Source organism: Peromyscus eremicus, chromosome 3, assembly GCF_949786415.1.
Source record: "Peromyscus eremicus chromosome 3, PerEre_H2_v1, whole genome shotgun sequence".
Lineage (NCBI taxonomy): Eukaryota > Metazoa > Chordata > Mammalia > Rodentia > Cricetidae > Peromyscus > Peromyscus eremicus.
Genome location: NC_081418.1, coordinates 64,506,884 through 64,526,288, shown reverse-complemented (window position 1 = coordinate 64,526,288; position 19,405 = coordinate 64,506,884). Strand labels below are relative to the sequence as shown.

The window sequence follows — 19,405 nt, the reverse complement described above, 5'->3', positions numbered from 1 at the left end:
CTACTAGAAAGTCCCCAGCTCCCCCAGGGCCTGGGAACTTGAACTTAACTTCACCTTGTGATGAAAATGGAGTCTGAAGCAAAATGGCAGTACTTAGGCTACGTTTCTTTAGTCTGTTGTCAACATTTCCGCCTTGTCTTATGACTAATGAGATGAATCCTCATGTTGGGTCTCAGACAAGGGGTTGGTGTAATGGGGGTTCTTAAAATCGTGAGTTTGACAGTTCCTGTGAGATCCTGAACTAAGTGTGCAGAGGCAGATTTAACTCAGGAGCAAATAGTAGAACAAGGAGGAGGATCAGGGAACCTGTTAGACTGTGACGGGGGTTGTCAACCAGGGGAACCAGCTGAAAAGTGATTCAAACCAGTTCTTTGTTTTCTTTCCTCCTCCCTAGTGCAGAGATTTTCTTTAACTTTTGTTAGAGCCTCTCTAATAATATCTGAATGGTTGACATAAAAACAACGTGTCTCTCCCCAAGCCATCCATAAACCTCCCTCCTCAAAGAAAAGTGGGTCCAGCCCCCGACGGTTCTGTAGGACCACCTCAGCCAGGGAGTCAACTTGATTTCTCAGGAACGGAGGTGGTATCTCCGTCAGTTTATTCACTCAGGATCTGTAGGTTGCGGTGCCCAGTGACTCAGCCTGCCGTCCCAATGGCTGTTGACCCTGTGAGGGGGACAAGAATGGTGCTCTCTGGTGTGCAGCAAGCTTATGGTTCCCATGTGCGTCCTTCCCACTTCCCCCTCATAATACAGGACTTGAAGCACAATATGAAGTAACACACAAAGCTGGGGGTTTTTCTTTTCCGTGAAATGCCCTAGAGAGAGGCAGGCTGTTAAGCCAAAGGTACAAGAAAACCAAGTTGGTGTAGGAGCAGCCAAAAGGGTGATTTCATTTAGAGCAGCCCACTTGGTGCTAGGGAGAACATAGGTGTCGGGGTTTTCACAAACCGATGCGTAGGGTGATGTTGCTATAGTTGGAAGAGTGAAAACAGGTTCCTTCTCCCCAGAGGTCCCCAGAGTCAAGGTGGAGGTCCCCCAGAGTCAGGGTGGAGGTCCAAGGACAAAAAGTTTATGAGGATGCAAGAGAGACTGCTTATATGGTGGATGGGGGTGGTCAGAACTTTCCTTGAGGGCGATCCTGATGTAGTAGGGAGGTGTGGGGTCTAGACAAAGCCAGCAATCACCTGTGAGGTTAGGATGAGTGGCATTCAAATAGGCATCAGTAACATTGACTATCCCAAATAAGGGCGAACCTGCAATTGAGAGGATCTGAAGGCGGAAAGGGGGTGCTCTTTGGCCTCCCCAGTTGGGGCTGACAGTGGTTGAGACCCCATATGCCTGGTTCTTTTTGTGGGGAGAGATGATGGTTGATCCTTTATTTTGACCAGAGGAGGACTAAACAAAGGTAGTTCTGGATGGTGAACTCCATCCCTGGGTCTTTGCTTATCTGGTATGCCCTGAGTCCCCTGGTTAGCTCTGTGTCCCATCTAAAAGGGAGAAGCGAGACCTGTTGTTTAAGGTTTAGGCAATGGATTTAAGGATTGCATATCCTGGGGATGGCACAAGATGATTTTTTTTTTCCCAATCTGGCTATCAGTGTGTTCATCCTATTATTTCCTCATCCTAGGGCCCAGGTCTCACACCCCCAGTGGTCACAATGGAATTAGCCTTCAGTGCTACAGGTGGACCCCTTTTCTGCTGGACAGACATACTACTGTTTGTCCCAGCGCTTTTTTTTCTTGCTTCTGTCCAATGGGCCTGCTACTCTCTATGTTCTTGCGGGGGACATAGAGGATGACCCCTCCAGTAGGCCATAGGGTACAAAGGTCTAACTTAAATTTAGGGCCTGAGATGTATGTCTGCTGACATATCTCTGAAATGATCTGTCCTGTTTAAGTATTTGACAGCCTCTAGATAAATATAGCTTGGGCTGATAGAGCCCTGGGTATTGCCCCCCTCCCAAATTGGATAGCAAAAGAGTTATTAGGAGGGCTGGGAGCTAAGTCTTAGCTTTAGAGGGTCCTCAGGATCTCGAAGACCTTTCCTGGTCAATTGTTGACCTCTCAGGCTCTTGATTGGAGGTGGATTTGACCTGGGAATGATGAATTCAGGGCTTGACACCATTGACCTTGACTGCAGTTGGGGTAGTCAGAATCACAATGTGAGGACCTTTCCAGTGAGGACCCAGAGTTTTTTTTATGATGTTTCACCCAGACTCCATCTCCTTGTTGGTAGTCATGTGGTTTGACAGGTGATAGGTCATACAGATGGCAGAGCAATGGGTAATCTGTCCTGAGTTCTTTGTAGTGCCTGTACTGACTAGAGTTAGGCAAAATTAGATACTTCAGCAATTAGATCAGACCAGAATTTTGGGCAAATTGGAGGGAGCCTTCCAAATATTATCTCATAGACCCTCCCCTCCATATAAGCGGTGTTTCTAGCCCAGAGGAGGGGCAAAGGGAAGTAGCGCCATCTAGTCCTTGCCAGTCTCCGAGGTTAATATACTTAAGGTCTTCTTTAGGGTCCAATTCATCCTTTCTATCTATCCTGAACTTTGGGGGTGATAAACACCGTGAAGTTTCCAATTTACCCCCCAGGGCCTCAGTGACCCCTTGGACCACCTGAAATATAAAGGCAGGTCCATTGTCTGATCCTATGGCAGTTGGAACTCTGAATCTAGGAGTAATTTATTCAAGCAATTTCTTGACAACAACCTGAGCTGTTTCTCTTTTAATTGGGAAAGCCTCAGTCCATCTATAATGGTATCCACAAACACAAGTAAGTATTTGTACCCATAACATCCTGATCTTATCTCAATGAAGTCAACCTCCCAAAAACCTCCAGGTGCCATACTTCTTTCCCTTTTTCCTTAATTTCAATCGGTCTGAGGTACAGAATTTATAGCCAGGCAGATCACTTGGAAACAGTATCTTGGAGCATTGAGTTTAGGGAGGGAAGAAGGTATTGCCTGCTTAAAGGAGAGGCTCACTTAGTCTTACCCAGGTGTGTACTTTCATGAAGTTGTTTAGCTGAAGTTCTTCCGAGGACTTGGGGAAGAATGATTCTGTCATCTGACATATCCCTCCATCCTTTCTTGAAGGAGGTATTGGGAAGTTTTTGGAAAAAGTCATCCTCTTCAGCAGAGTATGTGGGGAACTCTGGTGGCTCTGGTGCTGAGAGGCCACCAGTGCAATGCCTGGCAGACATCAGGTTGCTGCTTTGGCTGTCTCTGGTCAGCCTTCTGGTTGCCTTCTGCCTCCTGCGAGTTTCCCTTCTGATATCCAAGGCAGTGAATCATGGAGGCCTGCTTGGGGTCCCATAGGGCTGACAGCAAGCCCAAATTCTCTGTTTGTTTTTAATGGTCTTACTCTCTGCCATTGGGAGTCCTCTTTGCTTGTAAACAGCCCCATGCACATGTATGGTTGCAAAGGCATATCGGCTGTCAGTGTAAATGTTAACAGTCATTCCTTTCCCTAATCTGAGAGCCTGGGCCAGAGATAGCAGTTCTGCTCTCTGAGTGGACATCCCAGCACCGTGCCTGCCTGCACACTGCTGTGTCCTGCCATGACAATAATGGACTGAACCTCTGCACTTTAAGCCACCCAATTAAATGTTTTCCTTTATAAGAGTTGCCAGGGTCATGATGTTTCTTCACAGCAATAGAAACCCTATTTAGTTAGGGTTTCTATTGGTTTAGCAAGAGAGCTTGGTAATGTGTTAACCTGGCATTTGTTATCCATTGATCAGCGGACTTTTTAATAGGCTCTCTATTGCATGGGGGGGTGGTAATAATCAATTTCTGTCCCAGAGTCAGTTTGCTAGAGTCTTTAGTTAGTAGGGCAGTGGCTGCAATAATTCTCAAGCAGCCTGGCTACCCACCAGCCACTGGATCTAATTTCTTTGATAAGTAGACCACAAGACAATGTCGAGGCCCAAGTTTCTGGGTTAATACCCCTTTGTCCATGGCCTTTTTTTAAAATCTACAAACTGGTGGAAAGGCTTGGCAATATCGGGCAAGGTCAATGCAGGTGCCGATGCCAGTGCAGAGCTTTATCTTCCGACTCAGTCTCAGGGGCGCTTACCCTCCAGCCCTTTGTCACCTCGTGCAGAGGTTTGGCAATTTCAGCAAATTCGGGAATCCAAAGTCTGCAGTGCCCTGCTATCCCCAGGAACTCTTTTATTTGTCTCTGTCATCGGTATTGATAGAACCAAAATAGCCTGTTTCCGAGGCAGGGACAGAGACCTCTTACCTTCTTGGAGGTCGAACCCCAGGTCTACAGCTTTCTAGGTGCAGAGTTATACCTTCTCTGCAGACACACAATATCCCACTGTCTGCAGAGTTCTTAGCAGTCCCTCTGTAGATTCTTTGTAGTCCGCTTCGTTCATGCTGCAATCCCTAAGTTATCCACATGTTACAGAAGTGTAGCCTGGGGAAAACTGAGGCAGTACTCATCCAAATCTGCATGTAAAGCTTCATCAAAAAGACTGAGAGTTTTTGAATCCTTGGGGTAAGCGAGTGCATGTCAATTGTCCATTGAAACCAGTCTCTAGGTCAGTCCATTCAAAGGCAAACAGAGGTTGGCTCTGAGGGACCAGGGGAATGCTGAAGAAGACATCCTTTAAGTCCATAACTGTATAAACCTGTGTTTCTGATGAAAACATGCTAAGAAGGGTGTACAGGTTGGTTATCATGGGGTGGATATGCTCTACCTTCCTGTTGACCTCCTTCAGGTCTTGGACTCTTCTAGTCATTAGTCCCCGGCTTCTGTACAGGTAACAAGGAGACATTCCATGGGTACCAGCTAGGAATTAGGATTCCCTCATCCCGTAGGTGGTTGATGTGCACATTGATACCTGTCTGCACCTCTGAAGACATCGGATATTGCTTAACTCGGATGGGATCCACCCATGGTTTCAACTGGACAAGTATTAGGGCCTGGTGTTTGACCCACCCTGGTGTATTGCTCTCAGCCCATACCTGGAGGAACCTTCACTGAAATTCCTATAGTATAGGGGAGTTGGACACTAGGTTCTTTTCTGTAGGGTGAGGAGGTATTCTTCTCCTAAGGACAGGGTCACAAATATGCCATTTTTTTAATTTCAAATTCTTCTTCCTTAGGCAGCTTTACAGACATCCTCTTTTCTTGTATGATAATCTGGGCCCGTAGTTTGTGTAACAAGTCATGACCAAGGAGAGGGTATGGGCATTCAGGGATGACTATAAAGGAGTGAGTTACAGTACCTTTTCCTAGGTCCAGTTGTCATGCTGCAGTCCAGGGAGAAGGCTTGGTCCCGGTAGTTCCCTGAACAAAGGCTTGTCAGTTAGTCAGAGGTCTTTCTGGAAGTGGCAAGACTGACAGCTGAGCCCCAGTAACAACCAAGCAGTCAATTGGCTTTCCCTCCGCTTTTAAGTTGTCCTGGGCTCAGAGAGGGACTCCACATCTCCAACGCCCTTACTCCTCTACAAAGTGGCAGACTCTTGGCTTGGGCTTATTGTGTTGTGGGTACTCGTGTTTCCAATGGCCCACCTCTTTGCAACACACACATTGGTTTCTGAGGTGGTGGAAGGTCTTTCTTAAGTCCTATGAGGGAATTGGGGCCCCCGAGACTAGATCTCTGTTCCTCTTGGAAAGTGGCCATTTTCATCCTGGCAGTTTTCCTTGCCTGTTTATCTTCCTGATTTTCTGTTATTATAGACCTTACTGGCCATTTCTATCAATTTGGGGAGGTTTTCTCCCTCAAATCCCTCCAGCCTCTAGTTCCTTTCAAATGTTGGGAGCTGATAGGGACACAAAGGCAGTATTTGTGGCTCTCCTGTTTTCTTCGGCCTCAGAGTCAATGGAAGAACAAGTGCAACAGGCCTCCATTAGCTGTTCTAAGAGGCTCATTCGCTTCCTGCAAACTTGTCTAATTTTAGACATATGGGTAGGGCACCTGGCATCTGCCCGGACACCTCCCATTAGAGTCTGGCGGTATACTTTCAGGGACTCCTTACCTCCGTCAGTGCTGGGATTCCAGTCGGGGCAGAGTGATGGGAAAACAACCCCAATGAACACCAGAGTAGTGTTGAGCTGCCCGTCCTCACCAGGAACTAATTTCCCAGCTTTCCACAGAATTCATTCCCTCTCCTAGTAAGTAGAGTAGGCAGATGGGCAGGGAGCGGCATTTTCTAAGACAGCATTTATCAGCTTCTGCACTATGACATTTCGGGTCAGACCATCCTTTGTGGTAGGGGCTGCCCTACCACATAGGATGTCTTGTAGCACCTATGGTTACTACTACCCACTAGATGCTCATCCCTCATCCAGTTATGAAAAATCCAATGTCTTCAGGTATTACCCAGTGTTTCACAGTTAAGAGCCTCTGTTTAATTAAATGTGAAAACCAAAGGAAGAATTCCCTCGCTGTTAACAGAATGACAGGCTGGGACTGTTACTCCATGGGAAATCACTTTTGGGGAGGGGGTGGCGGTTTGAGACAGGGTTTGTCTGTGTAGCCCTGGCTGTTCTAAAACGAAAACTCTTTTGTAAACTAGGCTGGCCTTGAACTCACAGATTCACCTGCCTCTTCCTCCAAGTGCTGGGATTAGAGATGCACCACCATGCCCAGCTAGAAAAGCTTGCCTGAGGCTCTGGGGTTTAATCCCTACCATCTTGCAGAAGATAACAAAATGTCATTAGTAGCAAGAAAACTACAAAAGGGAATCTTCACAGGACTGCTTTTTGGAGTAAAGTGAAAATGAGGGAAAGAGAATTTTGTGAAACATTTTGTTTAACATAAGGCCTCTCCCCCCATAAGGCCTTTAAAAAAAACAACAAAAACATACTTTCTACAAGCCCAGGTGATATTTATGTACCACCATCTCCCCCAATTTCTCTTCTGTAGAAATGCCTGGAAGGCATTACTACACACACACACACACACACACACACACACACACACACACACACGAATAAATGAAGGAACCAGAATGATTCTGCATCTGTTTCTCACTAGGAAAGCTTGTTCTTTCATGCAGCATCATGCATTAAATGTTGGCTCTTGATTTCCCTAATGAGCACACAAATGTTTATGCAGACTGCGTGAGGACAAAAGACTGTTTAACAAATATACTCAAGTCTTTTATCTAACACCTCCAGGACTACAAGCTGCAGGAGATGATTTGTGCCAAGCAGTACAGGCTCCCTCGCCTCTCAAATTCTACCCTTGGAAAAGATAGCTGCTTCCCAGCAAATCCTGCATCTTAAGTGCTAATTACCATCCCTCCAGGTTCTGCATGGTAGAAGAGCAACATCAGTCTATTACACTGTGGGCCACCGCTTATTTCCATGGCTTTTTATTTTTATTTATTTTTTGCTTTGTATCTCAGACCCGTATTGTCCAATAGAAACACAATACATATCATATTAGCCTAATTTCAAACTATGTTTCATTCAACCCAATGACAATCACTGTAAAATTGAAATCTTTACTTTCCACATCCTTCACATCTGATTTCTAAAACACAGCACACACAAAATGTGCCAGCCATATTTCAAGTATTCAATAGTCACATGTGCATGGTAGCTGCCATGTCAGAATAGTTTCAAACTATGATTTCCCAAGTGCCACCATGGGAGGCCAATAAATCATACCGTGGGTACTACTCTGCTATAGATTGTGGGAAACTGGCTAGAGGACTTGCTCAATATTAATGGTGTCATGCTTCATTCTGGTCCCAGAAACAAATCAAGGTGACATACACCCCAAACATTTCTGAGTTTGATCTCTTTTGTTTCCAAAACAGACTGGAGTCCTGGGGTTGCAGATGTCAATCTTGGAGGGCCAGGACCTTTGGCTCCTTGAGGTTACAGTGAGCACCATCAGCAGGCTGTTTAACCCTGGTTGTATAATCTTTGAAAAACCCCAATGCATCAGAGTCCAGGGATCAGAACTCTTCAGATTATAAACACAAGGCCGATCCTGCAAAGGCAATCTTCCTGAATACATTAAAACCCTTCCAGCACACCCCACACCCCCGACGGTTCCTGTTCAGCCCCACCCAGGGCTTGCCTGTGTTGGCCTGGCCTCAGCCTGACGTCCAGCTCAGTGGATCCAGGTTTCCTACAAGCCATTGACTGCCTGCCCACTCTGGAGCCAAATTCAACCATCTCCATTTTCTCTAGCTCCTCCCCTAGGTATCCAGGACTTGAGATTACAGGGAAAAGCATCTTCTCACTCTTGGGAGATGGCCACTTCTCCTCTTCTGCTTTGAAATGATGCTCCATTGTCATGGAGAGTTGTTTCTGAGAGTTGGCTCTTTGCTGTTCGGGAGCTCAGAGCCAAATAGGCTCCAGCTGACAGCATGAAATCTAATTGTGACTTATTTCCCCGTTGTCTTCCTGCTGGGTTTGACTCCCTCTTCTAATTACTGCACTGTTCAGTATTTGTTGATAAACCATCCCAAGTCATTGTGGGAATGTGGTGGCTGCATAACTAGGTATTAATTTCCTCACAACTGATTCTTACGACCCCAAACCTAAGTAAAATTACCCCTTTTGACAAGTCAGTAGACACTGGCTAACCACCCCCATCTTACATGGTCAAATGGGCATGTGGTACTGTCTCGTAAAGATGGCAGTTACCTCTACCACAGGACACAAGTATTTGCCAACTTATCTAATACAATATAGTTGGAGAGATGGCTCAGCAGACAGGAGCAATGACTGTTCTTCCAGAAGGCCTAGATTTGTTTCCCGGCAACCACATGGTAACTACCAACCTCTAACTCCAGTTCAGGGTATCAACACCTTCTCTGACCTCTGAAGGTACTAGGCATATATATGCAGGCAAAATAGTCATACACATTAAATCTCAATATGTGTGTGTGTGTGTGTGTGTGTGTGTATCAATGTTTTGTCTTTACATAAGTGCACCCTGAGTATGCCTGGGCCCCCCAAATCCAATCCCCTGGAACTTTTTAAGTTGGCATAATGAAACCACAGAACAAGACTACACCAGAGACAGGAAAAGTTTATTGGAAATCACCTGCAGGGCTGCTAAGAGTAGAGAAGAGCATCTTGGCCAGGGAGAGCAGATTAGGTTCTCTAGGGCCTTTGAAAGGTTAGGGCGGATTTCTCCCTTGTGGGCAGTGTTTTGTTTTCTTTTATAGGCAAAACAGAAGGCCCAGCCAGGCCCCCAGGAGGGGTCTGTGCCTGATGTAACCAGGCCACATTTATGATGTTCCCTTTCCAGTGACAGCTGGCCATTTAGGCAGGAATAAGAAACAAAGTCTCCAAGTCTCAAGATTGCTGAGAAATCTATTTCCTAATGGCTATTTGCCCAGGTTAAGTTCAGGCAGCCATGTGACCATATCAGAGGGCTACCTTGCAACAGTACAGGATAAGGGAGACAGTCTTCTCTTGTTGCGTCTGCCTCGACCAGCAAGGAAGACGAAACACCAGGCTCTTCTCCAAGCAGTTTATTCAGGAGCCTTGAACAATCTTCTGACCCCGGGGAAAGCCAGCCCACGACCTTTATAGCCACTGGGCAACCAACCCCGTAGTGCCACGTGGACAATGCCGATAGGGTCAGACATACACAAGCAAGCCAGATTCCATGCCCAAGCCAAATAAGGAAGTCGGAAGCCGTGCACGGCTCTCTACATTTTCTAACTGAGCAGGGTTGATGAGCAGTCAAAGCAGGTTAGGCTGGCAAGTGATGGTAGACTTACTCACCATCAGGTAATTTCACGGCAAGTACATGGTACAGACACGTAGGCAAAATTTAAAAAATTATAGATAAAAATTACAAATGTGTCAACATTGTGGCAATTTTCAGGCTAGGGCAGACTCACAATAAACTAAATAATGGAAATGAATTCTATAGGCACAATATTCTCATGTTTCTATATATGCAATTGGGACTGCCTCAAATTCATGTTTCCACTATGAAGGGGACCTTGATTCTACATAATTGCATACCTTTTCTTCTCAAAGTTGTACCAGTTCATCTCAAGCCACCAAGCTGCAGGAGGAATAGCAGAGGCAATTAGTAAGGAACACAGTGATATCCAGACTATGCTGGCAATAACATCTTTTTGCATAAAGAATCCTCAATGTACTACCCAGTACATTTGGGACATCTACTCAGTAATGTCAATACAATTTTAAATGCAAAGCCATATCTTTCTCTTTAAGCATGAATTCATTTACCAACACTCCATTTATTAGTTTGTGTGTGCACACAGGCACGAGAGCACACATGAAAGTCCAAGGACACCTCGAGTTGGCTGTCTCCACCACAGAGGGCCCAGTAATCAAACTCAGAGGTAGTCAGGCCTGGCACTGCTAAAGCCACCTCTCTACACATCCCCCCTCCCCCCATCTACAAAGAGGGAGTGTGATCGCATTAAATTCCTAGGAACTTGGCCTCAGGTAAATCCTTTAACCCATCAGAGCAGCGTATCCAATCAGGTTAGAGTTCTCATCTTTGGCCAAGAATTCTGTTCCTGGAATTACGTTGGGACAAGTAAAAAATTTTTTCATTTAACCCATACCTTGTGTTCCTGGGCATAGCACCACAGCACCTGTTTAAACAAAAAGCAAAGTGTCAAAAATGTTACAAGTACCAGGCCATAACTTTTTTTTTTCCTTAAAAAAACATAAAAAAATCTTTCTTGCTGGAGCGGTGGTGGGCGCACACGTCCAGCACTCGGGAGGCAGAGGCAGGCGGATCTCTTGAGTTCCAGGCCAGCCTGGTCTACAGAGATAGATCCAGGACAGGCACCAAAACTACACGGAGAAACCCTGTCTCGAAAAACAAACAAACAAAAAAACAAACACAAAAAAACACCTTTCTTGGGGCTACTAGGTGCCTTTGGTGATGGAAGTCCTCCTCTGAACAACATTCCTGTACAAAGCTGTGATCTTCACATTTCTGACAGCTGGGAGTTTATTTTACACCATCTGTGCCACCATTAAAACTGAATCCACCACAAAATCATACAATTTATCAAGTTAAGAAACAAAATGACTAGCTGCAGAATTTCTTTAGGGCAGGTTGAAGCACTTTCATTGATTTCAAAATCAGAAGCAGCATCACTCATGCTTGCTGAAGTTGAACAGGGAGGAGAAAGAAACCGTGGTCCTGGAACCTGCTGTGCGTCCTCAGACTGTGGCTCATACTGCCCGTCACTCCAGGCTCTCAGACCTGTGCCAAACCGAATGGCTCAACAGAAACGTAACCACTAAAGGAAACAAAACCATGGCGTGTTCCTTTGTTGCGGTACAAGGATTACTGGATAGTTGTCTACAAGAGCCCACAAGAAGATTTCCCCTCTAAAACAGGCTTCACCAGGCATAGTGGCTCCCTGTACTGCTGTACCCATAAATCCTAGCACTTAGGGTACAGGGCAGAAAGATTCCCTAGGCCAGCTTGAGAACCTGTCAAACACAAAGTTCGCATCCCAGTAGAAAACTAAAGGACGTCTTCCGTCGTTTACTCACGTCTAAATTTAGATCTTCACAAATGTTAAAGCGGTAGTGAGCAGGCAGGACTCCCGGGTGCTCAGGAGATACTTATGCCCGGTCTTAGGAACTCTTTGGGGAAACTGTGTTTCTACATCATGGAGCACAGAACTTAGGTATCTAATGCCTTGTACAAGTGTGGACCCAGCGGCTCAGAATTTTCCTCAGAACACAAAACCCAGGCAGGCCGGGCTTGTGTCCGAGGAAGGCTGGGCAGCCTAAAGGGCTGGCTAATCCAGGCACTGTGGCATCGGCTCAGGGAAGACAATCTCAAACCTTAAAAGTCTCTGTGCAAAGTGGCATTTGAAGGACACTTACAGCGAGGACGCAGCTGCGTGGGCGAAATTACCTCCGTTCCTTGCTAACACTGGAATTATCCTGCTACTCTCGGATCTCTGACCTCATCCGCTTCCTAAATAGGCGATGTCCCCGTCACCAGACTACTTACTGGGCAGGCGGGAGCCCTGAGTGTGCCAAGGACCCGGGGGCCGTCCTGACTGCGCCTCCACCCGGGAGGAGACAAATCCGGGCTGCGCGGAGGCCGAGCCCCAGTGCCACACCGAAGGGACGGCACCCGGCAGGGACCGGCACGCGGGGCTAGCACCGTGGGCAACCCCGAGGCCACGTGGCGGGATCTTGCCTTCCGCAGCACGGGCAGGACTTACCAGGAGCGCGCCGCGGTGGAAAAGGGAGGATGTCCGGCGGGACCAAGTTTAAAATGGGCCGGAAAGTGAGCTCCGGGGCGCAGCCAACCAGAGTGGCCCAGAGCCCCTCCCTGCCCGCCCCGTACCGGGTTCCCGCCCTGTACCGGGTTCCCGCCCTATTGCAGCTCCCGGGCCCTCGCGCGCCCCCTGGCGGCCTCGGCGCCTCCTAGCCTGCCCCCAACCCAGGGCAGTTCCACTCAGCGCCCTGACTGCAGAATCGTTCAGCTCGCTGAAGGTTAGGGGAGGATCTTGGCGCCACTGCAGTGTAGGGATCTCCGCCTCCTTCTCAATCTCCCCCCACACTCCACCCCGCCTTCTTAAAGCCATACATTGGATTTGGTAATATCCCACACCCTTTTATGCTTATTTTCATTTAAAGCCCCATGCCTAATTATGTATTTGTATTTATGAATTTGCTCCTGTTTACGAAGCTGCGACATCATTCGCACAGTGTGAATCCCAGGGCATTGGCACTGCAACACGATCAGGGAGAGTCTATCCCCAGCTCCAGACTCAGCTAGATCATGCTTTGGACTCTTGTTTAGCTGTTCCTCATCCCTTTTCAGAGGAAAGAATGTCAGTAAGAACCTGCGTTGATGTAAATGTTGAGGGGAAACTGAGGTAGTCCACAACCCTCCGTTCTGTCTGCCACGCTCTTAGTAGGAACCCGGTAAAGGTTCTCTTTTATGGGGGAGGCAGAAGGAGGGGTCTCTGAAAGCCACTGAAGAAGCAGTCAATCAGAAACAGGTATCAACTTTAAACTTTCATGCTTCTTTTGCTAGTACTAGCTGAAAGGAAGCCAGCGTTCCTAATTAATCATGTGCAATGCCATAATCCTGCACTTAACTCGTTGTAAATATTCAGTCCTCTCTCATGCTATGGCAGTTGACACCCATTAGTTCATCCTTCTTGAAGAAGATCTGCAATCAGTTTGGAGGCATGTGAGACCTCTCTCCCTTCCCCACCACTGCCCAGTGCAGTAATAAGTACTTGTAACCCTGACCCAGATATGGGTGGGGCTGGGTGGGACAGTCTCAGTTCTAAAGTCACAAGCTGAGCAGGTTCTGAATGTGAAATGGGAAGGGACTGTATTATTACCATCTTCCTGGATCCTACCAGTCTTGATATTGGTCTCCAGGAGAATCTAAGAATCTCATGTCCTCAATGAACAAGCAGACACAGATGTGGGAATCTGCTTTTATAGATTAATAAGCCCATTCATGTTATTGGGCAGTTTGCCATGTGCAGGTCTGTTCCCCGACAGCTTGCCTGTTCTGAGCACCTGGGGGCTTGTTGGTGAGCCCAGAGACTGTCTGCCCTTGATGAGGCAGAACAGTTCCATCTGCCTAAGTCAGCCTGGATGACGGCCTTGGGCAGCTGGGGGATGCACAGGTGTGTGCCCTGGGCACCTTGGGATATGATGCTCTTGTTTATGATCCCAGCAGGGCTACCAAAGAGTTCGCATAAAGAATCCCCCCCCCCCAGGTTTTTACCTTACACATGGCAGCCTTGTTGTCCACAGTTCTTTAGGAAGTATATGAATATCTTCATAAAGATGAAGCTGCATATTCAATGCACAGATCCCCATTGTAGATAAGAACGATCCAGACTGTGTTATTCAGACTGGAACTCTTGTCTGTGTATGATTTTCTGTGTGTATGCTTGTGCCTGAAGAGGCCTGAAGAGGGTGTCAGCTTCCCTGGAGCTGGACTTACAGACAGCTGTGAGCTACTCGAAGCAGATGCTGGGAACCAAACTCTGTAAGAGCACTACACTCTTTCAACTGTTGAGCCATCTTTCCAGCCATGGAAAAACAAAACAAACCAACCAAACCCCAAAACCCGCCATTTTAACTCCACATCCTGCCACAACTGGTCCGCCTTTTATTTCTTTTTATAGCAACACCCCTCAAAAGAGTTGTCAACTATTCATGCTCTTGGTGTGTTAAGCATCATAAGCCATCAAGGAACTGAAAACTGGAACAACACCATGATGTCACTTACACACTTATCAAAATGATTAGAACCTAGAACTGACAATTCAAATGTGTGTGAGGATAAGGAGACCCATTCATTGCTTGTGGGAATGCAATATGGAAGTATGCAGAAGACAGTGGGTAGCTTCTTACAATACTAACCACGCTTTCATAGTGAGATCCAACATGTCTGCTCCTTGATATTTACCCAAGGGAGCTGAAAAAACGTATGTACACACAGAAAGCTATGCAGAAATGTTTATATCAGGTTTATTCATCATTGCAAAATCTGAGAGCAGCCAAGCTGCTCCTCAGTTGGTGAATAAACTGTCCAGACAATGGAATATTATTAGCATTAAACAGAAATGAGCTATCAAGTCACTGAAGCTCGGTATATTACTAAGTGAAGGAAGTCCATCTAAAAAGGCTACATTTTATGTGATCAAACAGGAACATTCAGAAAAGGGGAAAACTCATAGCAGAGGGAGGGTGAGGGAATAGAACAGTATTTTTTATCACACGATAACTATTCTGTATATAAAAGTGGCCATGTGCCATTATGTCCTTGTCAAAATCCATACAGCACATGACAGAATGAACTCTTGGTGTTGGTTCACTAACGGTACAAATGCACTCCTCTCGTGTGGGCTGTTGATAACATGGAAGGCTGTGTGTACAGAGAAGGACTGATGTGAGAACTCCCTATCTCTGCTAAGTTTCACTGTGAATTTAAAATTGCTCGAAGGGGCTGTGGTGGTGCACACCTTTAATCCTAGCACTTGTGAGTTCAAGGCCAGCCTGGTCTACATAGTGAGACCCTATCTTTACAAAAAAAAAAGTTCAGGCCAGGAAACGTCAAGTGATGGAACCCTTTCTTCTTTAAGTTGCTCTTCCCAGAGCCTCATTTGGTGATTTTGTTTATATCTCATTGGCTAGAACTGTGTCATATGCCTGCTTCTAGCTGCAAGTGATACTGTGGTGGAAGATGTTTACATGATTTGTTTATGTTGCAGAATATTACTTAACTATGTGAAGATGTATTACTTTTGCTTATGCTGCATTTGTTTAATGATGTAAGGATGCGTGTTTAATTATGTAAAGATGTGTTGCATCTGTTTCACCTTGCCTGCCTAAGGCATCTGATTGGTCTAATAAAGAATGGACTGGCCAATAGCCAGGCAGGAGAGGGGTAGATGAGGCTGGCGGGCAAAGAGAATAAGTAGGAGGAGAAATGTAGGCACCAAAGGAAGAGGAGAGAAGAAAGGAGAAGAGAAGGAGGAGAAAGAGAGGGACACACCTGGGGCCAGAAACCAGGCACCTGCCAGCCAGCCAGCCAGACAGACAGACTCTGGAGGCAGCAGAAAAGTAACACATGCAGAAAAAATGATTAAAAGCCCCGAGGCAAAATGTAGCTAAAGAGAAACAGATTAAAATAAGAGTTAAGATAAGGCTGAGCACTCACAACTAATAAAAAGCCTCTGTGTCATGATTTGGGAGCTGGTTGATGGCCCAAAGGAAAAATGTCCTCTCTATTCTGAATCGTTGGCTCCAATTTTCTCTAGTTCCAGATCTCTTTAGTTCCAATTCTCTCTCATATTTCTCTCATGCTTCTTCATCTCTCGCATTTTTCTCTCTGCCCATTCAACTGTATCCCTCACTCAGCACACACATACACTCATCTCTGTATCTTCTACCCCAACAGTCAAACTCTGGACAATTATAAGTTATGTTTTCAGGGTCGGTCCCAATCTCATAACACATGATAGGTCATACGGTTTCTCTCAGGCCAGGAAGATCGAGCTGACCGGCCAGTGAGTAATGTTTGGCCATACACATAGCTCTGAGTTGGTCAGGGTTCCCAGACAGAAAGTGACACTGAAATTCAGGACTTAACAATGAACAATTAGTTGGCTGAACCTTGGGGTTGGGAGTACATGCAGAAGTCCATTACTGCAGAGGGTGTGTCTTAGTCATGTCAGCCTGACTTTGGTTTAACAGACTTGGGAATTTGTCCTTGAATATTCTCTGCAGTGCAGCTAGCTTGTTTTAAATTTGTTCTGAAGTCTAAAATTAGCTGTCTTTGTGACTGAGATTATTGTTACTTTCCTATGTCAGTTATGAAAAATATTCTAATATTATAAGAATTAAACAGCTTAAGAAAGCCGGGCATGGTGGTGGTGGTGGTGCATGCCTTTAATCCCAGCACTCGGGAGGCAGAAGCAGGAGGATCTCTGTGAGTTCAAGGCCAGCCTGGTCTACAGAGCAAGTTGCAGGACAGCCAAGTTTACACTGAGAAGAAACCCTGTCTTGAAAAAACAAAAAACAACAACAAAAAAAAAAACATACTACCAATGGGCTATGGAAGGAACCCCACAGCTGTTCTTTTTAGGGAGATATTGTGTCGGCACATGAGAAAAGTATAGACAGAAAACAAGGGGTTTCCACAGCCAGTGACCCCACAGACTAATGGGGCTCCCCATCAGAGAGCTATTCATCTTATTCATCGGGCAGGTCGACTGTTGAATACTAGTTGTCACCTGCTGTGTACTCCCATGGTCCTCGGCAGTTCTTTTTTTTTACTCTTACTCTCTTGGGGGGCCCACCACCCAACTCCCAAATAAATCACACAGAGTCTTAATTCTTACTTGCCAGATTTTCTTCAATTATCCTATCTACCTTTTGCCTCTGACTTTTTCCTTATCTTACTTTTACTCTCATTCCATGGCTGGCTGTGTGGCTGTGTGGCTGTGTGGCTGTGCGGCTGGCCCCTGGAGTCCTCCTCCTTCTTTTCTTGATCCCCTCATCCCTCTTTTTCTCTTTCTATTTATTCTCTCTGCCTGCCAGCCCCTCCTATCCTTTCTCCTGCCTCACTATTGGCTGTTCAGCTCTTTATTAGACCAATCAGGTGTTTTGGACAGGCAAAGTAACACAGCTTCACGGAGTTAAACAATTGCAACATAAAAGAATGCAACCCATCTTTGCATAATTAAAACAAATGTTCCACAGCATAAACAAATGTAGCACATCTTAAAGTAATATTCCACATTACTATAATACACTTAGTTCAGTGTATAAATATACACATATAAATATACATGTATAACTTTTCTCATCAGGGTTGATGGCGCTCCCTCCAAGAGCCAAAGAACACCTAACAGACATAATAACCCCAATACCAGGCATGAGAGGCCCTTTTCTGGCTTGTTGGCCAGGGCTGTCTGAGACAGTCCCAAAACATACAGCCTATTACTGTTGACCTTGGTGTTTGAGTGGCTACCTTAGTCTAGCTGTAGTGTTTTTATTTGTGAGTTCATTACAATAAAGTTATTTCAAAAATAAAATTCTAAACAATAACCCCCATGGCCAAAGAAAGAAAGAACAATGCTGGGGGGTGTCATGATGCCTGATCTGAGTTTATGTTACAGAGCCGTTGAAACAAAAACAGACATGTAGATAAATGGAATACAACAGAAGTCCCAGAAACAGAGCTGGGCGGTGGTGGTGCATGCCTTTAACCCTAGCACCCAGGAGGCAGAAGCAGATGGATCTTGGTGAGTTTGAGGCAAACCTGGGCTACAGAGTGAGTTCCAGGAAAGGCACAAAGCTACACACAGAAACCCTGTCTCAAAAAAAAAAAAAAAGTCCCAGAAATAAACCCAAGTTGTTACAGCCACCTAAGTTTCAATAAACTTATTCAAAACATAGTTTGGAGAAAATAGCCTTTTAAACAAATAATGCTAGGAGAAGTGGATATCCACAAGTAGAAGAATGAAACTAGATTCATCTCTCTTACCCCAAACAAAAATCAATTAAAAATGGATCAAGACCTTAATGTAAGACTTGAAAATTTGAAGCTGAAAACACTTCAAGATATATCCAAGGCATAAGTGTTAATTTCCTAAAAGGACTCTAAAACCCACAGGAAATAACCCCAACAATTGATGAAACCCACTGCACAGCAAAAGAAATAATCATCAGCGAGAAGAGACTGCCTTCAGAGGAGGGAAAAAATACTTTGTCAACTACACAGCAGACAGAAGATTAACATCTAGGCTATATGAAAAACAAAACAAAACAAAACAAAATGCACACACAACCATCCACTAACAAGTTGGCTAATAAGCTAGATGGACATCCTTAAGAGAACACGGGGCTGGAAGGAGGGCTGCGTTGGTACTCGGTGTCTGTTGCAGAAGCATTGGAACCTGAGTTCAGATTTGCAGCACCTATGTGGAAAGCTGGACTCGGCGGCAGGCAAGAACACAAGGGAGATGAAGATGATGAAGAAGAGATGGAGCAGGAGGAGGAAGATACACAGCCAATAAGTACTTAGCGTTTTTAACATTCTTAGTCATCAGGGAAATAAAAATAAAGCTATTTTGAGATTCCATTTTACCCAAGTTAGAATAGCTATTACCAAGAAAACAAACAGCAAATGTTGGTGAGTGTGGGCAAAGAGGAGCCCTTATGTAAGATATTGTTAGTGGTAATGTAAAATTGTGTAGTCACTATAGCAATTATTATGGAAATAGAACTATGACATGACCCAGCTCTACCACTCTTGAGTATGTACCAGGAGGACTCTAAGTCAGTATCCCACAGAGACACTACTTACATACTCATGGTTATTGTGGCATTAGTCATAATATCTAGGAAATAGAGTCAACTTAGATATATATCAACAGATGAGTGAGCAAAGGAAATGGGGCATACTTACACAATGATATTGATTTTAGCTGTAACAAAAATGAAATTATGTTTACAGGAAAACAGACATACGTGGAAGCCATTATTGTTGGGAGCAGGGCACAAAGGTTATTGCGTGCACAGATCTCCAGAGAAATGAGGAATGTTACACACGAGAACTATCTTTCCACTGGGGAAGATGTAAAAAAAAAAAAAAACAAATAAACAAACAAAAAACCAAAACCAAAAACAAACAAACAAACCCCAAAACCAAAACCTGTCCTTCCATCCAGAGAGCTGAGACTTAGAAGTGATTGACAGCCTGGTGACCTGTGTTATCTGTTGGGCTGGGCCATATCAAGCTTCTACAACCAGGACTGGAAGTGGCTAGTAATCTAAATGACCCTTGCAGCCAGAGGCTCCCCCAAGATCCCACAACCAGCTCCAAAGTGATCTCTACACTATCCGCATTATGAGCCCAGGCCAGAGCCTTCCCTAGGCCATTAAGCTGTACAGGCGGCCTATCTCTAGA

The 19,405-nt window shown here is 45.4% G+C and overlaps 2 long non-coding RNA genes and 1 other non-coding gene across 3 annotated transcripts in view; all 3 read right to left on the bottom strand.

Annotated features, from left to right (window-relative positions):
• Nucleotides 1-140: 140 nt before the first annotated feature.
• Nucleotides 141-6,141, bottom strand: LOC131906930 (uncharacterized). Its single transcript, XR_009378239.1, has 3 exons — nt 5,244-6,141; nt 4,712-4,766; nt 141-665 (listed from the first exon to the last, which is right to left on the bottom strand). It is a non-coding gene; the product is annotated as an uncharacterized LOC131906930 (long non-coding RNA).
• Nucleotides 6,142-9,737: 3,596 nt separating this feature from the next.
• The window catches only part of LOC131906928 (uncharacterized), a 26,515-nt gene continuing 16,847 nt past the window's right edge, over nt 9,738-19,405 (bottom strand). The window contains exons 3-4 of the long non-coding RNA XR_009378238.1: nt 10,539-10,568; nt 9,738-10,006 (exon numbers count right to left, since the gene is read on the bottom strand). This is a non-coding gene — a long non-coding RNA (uncharacterized LOC131906928). The remainder of the gene's footprint in view (nt 10,007-10,538; nt 10,569-19,405) is intronic.
• Nucleotides 10,408-10,478, bottom strand: LOC131907563 (small nucleolar RNA SNORD93). The gene has a single exon (XR_009378465.1). It is a non-coding gene; the product is annotated as a small nucleolar RNA SNORD93 (small nucleolar RNA).